Source organism: Mauremys reevesii, linkage group 18 (assembly GCF_016161935.1).
Source record: "Mauremys reevesii isolate NIE-2019 linkage group 18, ASM1616193v1, whole genome shotgun sequence".
Classification (NCBI taxonomy): domain Eukaryota; kingdom Metazoa; phylum Chordata; order Testudines; family Geoemydidae; genus Mauremys; species Mauremys reevesii.
The window spans coordinates 25824794-25833800 of NC_052640.1; positions in this window are offsets into that span (position 1 = coordinate 25824794).

Consider the following 9007-nt stretch of genomic DNA (forward strand, 5'->3'; position numbering starts at 1 on the left):
TTCTCTTCTCTACTACAGTTCTGATTCTAGAGGAGGAGGGATTTACTCAGTTAGTTACCAAAAGGAGGAGGGACTGATTTTAGCTTCCACTTTTGTTTTTTTACTAGGAGCAGAGGCACACACAGCAACAGACACAGCAGCAACAGGGCAAAGGACTGAGTATGATAGCATATATGGTACAATTTATGGTATGGTAGATGGTACATCCATGCTCATGCGCATGCATGCTATCTGCTGCAGCTATGCATGCTGCTGTGCTGCTGCTGTGCTCTGCTGCGCTGCTGCACATGCACAGCAGCTGACAGCTCAAAAACAAAAAAGCAAAACAAAATCTAGTGCAACCATGCTATGGCAATCACAGAAAAAGCAAGAAAGAAAAAAGCGAAAAGAAATGCTGCGTTGCTGTGCCAGAGGAGGGAAAAGGAGCCAGCATCCAGACAGGCCCGCGACACCCCACCATGCCCGCCCGGGATGGCATTTCTCAAAGGGGGCGGGGGGGGGCGGGGAGCGGAAATGGGGGGCTAGGGGATCTCAACCCCACAGTGCAACGGATGCCACTTGGCACAGACTCTGGGGATAGCGCCACTGTGGCTACATGTGTTTAGGGTGCTGCGTTTCGCGCGCTTTTTTAAATGAATTTTTTTACCTTTTTTATAATTCGTATTTGGCCTTAGTCTGAATTGACAGTACTGTGTTTAGCCCATTGCTTTGTAAAGTGTGAGAGCACATTGAATACAAAAGACACAAGCTAAAAGCAAATTAAGTCACATTCTATACTGACCGTCACCCGATACAGCCGCCACTAATCTGGTCCATACTATTTTATACTGTGCTGATTTAAAGAATTCATGGTCATATACAAAAGCTATGTACCATCCCTCTTCTCTTCTCCCCCCCCCCCCCCCCCACTGGCAATGGCATTGTAGAAAACATTTATGCTGCTCTTTGGGACGATTTGACAGGTTTATAAAAAGGTGCAGTACATTTCATACGAAGTTTGGAGATGGATGCATACTTACCAATGACTATAAAGTATTTTGTACTCAGATTAGACACAATTTGGTGAGTTTACATTGGGAACACTAATTCGCTGTGACACAGAGGACTGTAGTTGGTTAAGGGCCATGTCTAATTTGCATGTGTATTTGCATATTTCATCATAAATTAATGCACACCTCTAGAAATTTAGCTTGCCTTCTTACCTTTGACGGACTCTTGGGAATCATTGGTTGCTTGTATTCACCACAAATAAAAACCTATGGTGCTTCAACCCGCCAATTACAGAGAGGGCTGAGACCACAAGTGGACCACATTTGAGGATATCACAAGCTGCATGCAGACCCTAGGCCACAGTCTGGGCATCTCCTGAAGGATGTTGCCAATGCCAGTGTAAGGCAAAAAGGAGTTTTCTTATTTTAAAAAAGAAAATGCAGCTAGAAATTCAGAAAGTGAAACATACAAGATTTATCCCACTCCAGAGGATTTCAATATCCCAGAAGTAAAGGAGTCCAGTCCCTCTGACTTAATGGAAACCTGCTGCTTTATTGAGGCTGTCTTGGAAAAACTTGTCCATAGGTCCTGGGCAGAAAATCAAGCTCTGCATCTGAGGAGCTTTCCTGGAGGTTGTCATTAAAAACAGGGCCAGAGACCCACGGCAAATGTAAAAATAATAAATTAGAGAGTCATGAAAGGACTGAGATTTACTCGTGGTGGAACCAATAGGGGAAAGTGGGAGGCCCCCGGAGCTCAGCGCTGCTGGCATAGAAGCTATGAACGTGGTGTGGAGCCAAGGTGCTACTGGTGGGCAGGGGGAGTTTGCATCAAAGCACCACAGAAGGCCAGCTGTTTGCTTCAAAGAAAATTCCCCCTTCCTCATGGCTTCCAGATCGTCTGGATCCAGGAGTGTTTTATGATCTGTCCCCGGCAGGAAAATAGAATAGACTCAGGCAGGAGTGATGTCCAGTGAGCTCATGGCACCACGCAGTGTTTCAGGGAGGATTTGCGATGATCCATTAGGAAACAAAATGAGCAAACTAGTATGGCTCTGTGGGCAGGATGTTTGACTGATATAAATGGGCCTAGCTCCGCTGAAAGCAGTTTGCACTGGCTTAGGACCCTGTGTAGTCGTAGTACTGATGTGGTTTTATGCTTGCAGTAGAGCCTAGGAGACCAGCCATGGAGCAGGACCCCATTGTGCCTGGTGCTGTACGAACAAAGACCAGAGAGCTGATCCCTGCCCCAAAGAGCTTGCAATCTAGGTGTAAGACGAGAGGTCGGGGGTGGGGGGGACAATGGACGTGTGACTGTGTGGGTGTGTATTGAAGAGTTTGTATGTGTATATCTCTATGATGACACTTAAGGAAAAACAGAACCCAAATGCGAAGAAGCAACACAAACCACTGAAGAATGAGCATAGAGAAGGAAGGAAACAAACCAATAAATAAATCACCAGGCTGGTAGGTGGGGCGGCTGTTTGGTTTTTATTGTGTGTGTGTGTGTGTGCAAACTACTTTAGATAAAAGAAATACCAGAATGAACCTTCACTTGCAACTCTAGTCAAACCCAACCTCAGCCTGTTGGGAAATTAGAAAAAAGCCTTCCCATCCCACCACCCCCTTCATTCCTCTCTGTGCGGGGAGGAGGCCTTTCCCTCACATGGAACAGGGAGAGCTAGTTCAATTCCGGATTTGAGCAGGGAAAAAACTCCCTTCCACTAACACATCCCTGCCCCAAAGAGCTTACAATTGCAGCATGTCTTTGCATGTCAGTGCCTAGCACAGTGGGGCCCTGCTCCCTGACTCGGGCCTCCAGGTGCTGCCAGAACAATGATAAACGATGGCTGTGAGAGTTTCTTCCCCTGTGGCAGACCCAAGAGGTTCTGGCTGAGAGCAGGAAGGAACACTTTTTGGGTGCTTAATCCATCCTTACCTCCAAACTGCGCACCCCACCCCCGTCTCCCTCGGTTACATCCCTGTAAATGCAAAGCAACCCCACTAATGCAGTGGGTTGCTCTGTGCAGATGCTGGTGTGAATGGGGTCAGAGCTGAATCCCCTTCACCCTGAATTTCCACCACATCCAAGCCGCGCTCTGACCTATTGGACAGTGGCGGCTGTAGGGAGCTGGTTGCGACTCATGATCCTCAGTTGCTCAGCCCCGGCAGCAGTTAAAGCAGCAGGAATCCTTCTGCTGGAGATTTCAGCTCCAATATACCTTCTTCCACCTCACCCCCCTCCCAACACGCCCCCTCCTCCTGCTTTTGTTGAGGGGGGGCAGCTGGCATGGTAGTTGGCTTTGCCACTTCTGCCAGATTTTCCCTGGCAGAGATTCCCCCTATACAGTGTGAATTCTCCAATGGGAATCTCTGACCAGTTTAAGGTTACTTTGTGCTGCTTATGTAAACCAGAGAATCCGACTCTTCGTCTCTACACCCAAATGGGTGGGCCTGATTCTCCCATTTATTTTTGCCAGTATAAATATGGGCTAGCTCCATTGGCATGAATAGAGTCACACCAGCGTAAACCAGCATGGGAATCGGGCCTGGTATTCAGTGCATGACGCATCCAGCAGCAGTCAGACCCCTGTAAACACATTTGAGCTTTAGTCTGTTCTCACACTGGTGTAAATCAGGAGCGACTTCACTGAAGTCAATGGGTAACTGGTGTAAACAAGAGCAGAACTGGGAGTTTGGTTGACTGTCTGTCTAGACTTTCCTCCCCATGCATTTCATGCAGGGTTTGCTGTATTAAGATCTGCACCATGTCTGTATCTGAGTCACTGGCCACTAGAAATGCGCAAGGGGTGGGGAGATGCTGGGGGGCTATGTTTCCCTCTTCTCCTCCCCCTGCAGTTGTACCTCAACACTAGCACTTGTGGATTTATAATCTGTGACTAAGAAACTGCAGAGCACAGGGTGTGTAGCGGACACGGGCGTCATCCGATCTGCAGGATGCATTCCCCTGCCTCTCTGTGTTCCTCCTTCAATGCCGTATTGTGTAGCAAAAGCCTCAGTCTTGGCTTTGCGGTGCCAGTCGCCAGCCTCACGGATAGAGTTTCACTTTGGCTTTGGGTTCTGTTCCATATGGAACCACTTCTCAACCTCATCTCCCCCCATTTGGGAACCGAGACTGCAGAGAGACCCCAGCCTCACTGCCCCCGCACCCCTCTCCTGGATCCTTGGTGGTCCAACCTATGGGGGAGGATGTACCTTTGAGATTGCACAGGAGTGTGAGTTGAGTAGAACACAAGGGGCCCAATCCTGCTCCCACTGAACTCAGTAGTAATGGGAGGTGGATCATGCTCATTACATGTGTGAATCATGTTTCAGCTCATAGGCCGATACAAAGCTGTTTTGTTACCACCGGTTTCTAAGAAAATTTTACATTCCTATTGTTCTAATCTTCCCAAAGGGTCAGATCCTCAGCTGATGTAAATCCACTGGCTTACCAGCGAAGCCCTAGTGCCAAGGATCTTACAGACGCTACATACAGGGTTATTATACCTACCACTGAAATGCAGCCACCTCTGGGGTGAAATGTGACTGCTCTTTAGCAGTGCACATAGAGCCTCAAAAAGCACATGGGCCAAATTCTGCTGGTATTTACATCTGTGTAATGCAGAGTAAATCCATTTACTTCAGGGGTAAGTGGGAGCAGAACTTGGCCCTTTATCACTATGGATGCAATGCTCCCAAATGCAAGAGCAATGGGAATCTCACTCTCTCTCCATAGGATTCCTGCAAACAGTCTCGTCATTTGCGGCCCATGTGGGTTTGCACCCCAAAAGTCTTGTTTTGAGTTCTGAATTCCGTTGAATTCAAAAACTCAAAGCGAGGCTCAGCTGAAATCACATCATAGGATCAAGCAGCATAATTCAGATCCAGAGCTGGATGTTGAGTGTCTCAATGTTCAGGGCTGTTTGGATCCAATGTTTTGTTTCAGCTCATTTATTAATTGGGGGGACGGGGGGCATTTGCAAAATTTAGCTTTAGGTTCAGATTGTAAAGACAGCCATGAAGCTCAGGGGGACCCAAGTCAATTGGGTTTGTTTGGTCCCATCTCTAATGGAATACATATTAAGCTGAAAAATGTGAAGACATGGTCTAGATTCTCAGCTGATGAAAATCAGAGCAGTTCCTTTGAATTTCCTGAACTGACTTGACACCAGCTGAGAATCTGGCCCAATAAATGAGCCCCGGTTTGCTGAAAGCTGAGCCTGTGTTGGCCACACTGTGATCAGTACGATCTGAGATCCAGGTTTCAAAACCTGGAGCTAGATACATTTTTATGCAGTTTTGGGTCTGGCTGAGAAGATTTTGCATAGCTCTAGAAACCTCATGCTGGGGCAGTGGCTCCGTGCTCTCTCAGTGGAAAGAGCACCACCTACTGTACTACCAGCATCGCTTTCTGCGAAACCCTACAAGGTTTCACATCCCTCCTCTGATGAGGCCACACTGGACTTGCAAATTCACTGCCTACACTGCACATTAGAACCCATCCATTGTAGCATTATTCCAGGCATGCCGTGTCCCGTACAAGAACTGACATGCATTGGCAAAGCTGGGCTAGTTTGTACATGTTGTCAGAGCTCAGAGTTAAAATTATAGCCATGTGGACCAGCTTCTCCATTGCCCCGCACTGTGCAAAGTCACTTACACCAGTCAAAATGAGTAGTGTGCCGAACGGTAACACCTTACCACTTTCACTCACAAACACAGCACAATAAAACAGCCTCTGTGCCCCCAGATATATCTGGTTTTTGGATCTCTCCAGATTATTCGGTAAATCCTGCAGATTTCTAGATGTCCCTGGGGGCCTATGGCAACTGGGACGTTGTTATGGAAGGACAACAAGGAATTCTACTAGAGCTTTTTTTAAACTTTTTTTTAAACACGATTCTGATGCAAAATGCCATTTTCCCCCAGATTGGAACCTTTGGAAAACAAGTTGATTTTAACAAAAAATTCCCTCCCAAATTCAAAACGACATTTTTTTTCTCACATTGGAAACTTTCCATTTCAGAGAAGGTTGCCATTCCACAATGACAATTTTCCACAAATGAAATGTTCAAAAATTCCTTCTGGCAGGGAATTTTGAAAATATTTTTCTTTTCAAATGAAAACACACTTCTGAAAAAGTCAAACTTGCCTGTGAAATGGAAGGGCTGAGTTCTGCGTTCCCCATTGGGAGAACAGGAAAGGCTTTCGAAGCATACAGAGTCGTGGAATTTAAGGCCAGATGGGATTACTGAATTCGTAGATTCCTATGTGAGAGTGGAGCGTTGTGTTCGTGTAATCTGGCCTCCTGTATAACACAGAGAATTTTTCCCCAAAATCATTCCTAGAGCAGATCTTTCAGAAAAATCTCGATTTAAAAATTGTCTGTGATGATTAACTAGTCTGACCTGTTAAACACAGCCCCTACAGACAGAGTCCAGCACTACAGCTGGAGGGTTGGCCACTCAAATCTCAATTTAGGAGCCAAACCCTAAGTCACTTTCAGTGTTGGCCTGGATATATACAGGCCGGAGGGGCCTGGGATCCAGAAGGGCTAATCAGTCCCAACTCCCTTGTAGTCAACGCTCAGCACCCAGGAAAATTGGGCCCTGTGGGTGTGCATTACACGCTGTATTCAAGCCATGTATCCTGTGAGGCAGTAACCAGTCCTGCTGCCTGACAGCCAAGTACTTTAGTTTATGCGCTCTCAGCCCTGCCAGCTCCTCCCACCTGGCTTTTCAACAACTCTGCAGCCCCTAGCCCTGTCATGACACATTGGTGGTCCGGGGGGCTTGAGGCATTTTCCCAGCGCTCTAATCTAACAGCACCAGTGGGAATGTTTACAGCACACTGCCACTTGAAAAGTCTTATCATAGTCCTTCCCTATCTCCCACCACTCGGGGCCTGATAAACATGGAGGTAGTGGGGGTGCTCAGGGCAGAGCCTGGGGCTGATGACCGACCAAATCAAAAGCCGGCTGGATAAAACGCTAATGGAACGGCTTAATCACAAATTCCTCTGGCATTTATTAGGATACGGTGGGGCCCACTGTGGCGCTTGCCTCTTTAAGGAGAAGATGAAACAAACTATGAATGGCAACACTGTGAAATGAGCCACTGAGGAAACTAGAAACCTCCAGCCATGGGACTCATAGGGGAAGAATGCAATGGAGACCTGACCTGTTAAAGGGACAGTTCTGGGAAGTAAAGGCATCTTCTGTGGAGGAAACCAGCAAACAGTGGGCAGAGACTTCTTAAATGCAACCCTGTTAAAGGAGCAGGCATGTTAGTGTGAGCACAATTTACTCCCTGGGGACTATAGGCAAAACAGGTGGGACCCAGGCTGTGGGTGGCAAAACATCCACTCTGAACCGGGGTGCAGTGGAACAAATCGCCTAAAATGTGCACTTCGGGTGACCAGACAGCAAATGTAAAAAATCGGGATAGGAGTGGGGGATAATAGGAGTCTACATAAGAAAAAGACCCAAAAATTGGGACTGTCCCTATAAAATCAGGACATCTGGTCACCCTATCTGCACTAGGGGGATCTGGAGCCAGCGGACCCTGCTCCAAATCGTGAGCCTCTTGTTGCACCTCCGAAATGTAGAAGCTAGACAAAATGTAAAGCTCGCCATCCCTGGTGATAATAGAAAGCATTAAATCTGCACCCTGGGAGATATTGTGAACACCCAGAGACAAACACCTGATCCTGTGGGACTTCCCCCATAAGCAGCAGCGATGGATTAACCCTTTCTATTGCCATGGGGTGACGTTAAAAATGTTCCCCACCCACCTACCCAGCCAACTCTATTTAAGGACCAGAAGTGTGTGTGTGAGGAATTGTCTGCTACCCACTTAGGCTGTCTAAAGGACTGACACCAAATCATTCAAGGAGACAAAACCACAAGTCACAGGTGATCAGAAATCAACCCTGCCTGTAGTAGAACATACAGTAGGATTATGAAAATTCATCGGTAGGTTTCTTTTCCCTCTCTTTTGTCCAGAGGGTTGTTTCCCAGTACGTTATTGTCAACCTTATTCCTAAAGCCCCATTCTGTATTGCTGTGTTCTCTGGATGTTTCTCATCACCATAGTGTGATATAAGTAGGCTTGGCAGAATTCATTTTTTTTTAATTTTGATGGATAATATTGATGTTTATGTTTAAGCATTTTTATCTATTTAAATTTTCAGTTGTCCAAAATTATGGGGTTTAAGCATTTTTTGTTTATTAATTTAAATGGTCACAGTTGCAAGAAGTTATGGGGGGAGTAATTGTTTAATGAAAGTAGGGGTCGAGATTCAAAAAGTTATAACATTAAAACACAAATTGTCAGCATCACATATCAAAATATACAAAGTAAACATCCTTAAAGTCTAGTAAGTTCTCAGGCAGCATTCTTCTTCCTTTGCGCATCTGTACATTTCAATGATTATCAATGGAGATATATTTTTGTCTGTGCGTGTACAGTGAAATCGAGAGTTGCTGACATTTACCGATAATCTCAGCCTTCCAAGCCTAGATATACAGATGTTGCCCTCTAGTGGCTGACGGATGCAGCGGTTTAGAGAGATGCTCCAGCTACTAGCTAAGAGATGCAAGTAGTTGAGGCCTAGAGTTCTGGAAATCAGGGCTCTAATCCCAGCTCCCCAGGCATGTGTGTGATTTACCAATGAACTGTGTGTGCTGTGCACAACGCATGGAGTCTCTACAGCAGGAATGAATGCTGCTTTGCTGCTGTTAAAGGCTGCACTGTTTTACCATCTCAGGTTGGCTAAGTCAGTGTGCTGTGTCAAGCTAGCCCTCATAAGCCAATGTGCAAGACCTGCCTTGAGTTACAGGGTATCACATTCTCGGAATTGAGGTGTTTAGAACCTACAAGGACTCATTCTCACACCTTGCCATGAACAAATTAGGCAGATCTTGCTGGAGGGCTATGCAGTGCACTGGGTCGGAGAAATAAATCTTCCTCCATGGAGGCGTCTATTCATCACCAGGACATAAATGAATTATGGGT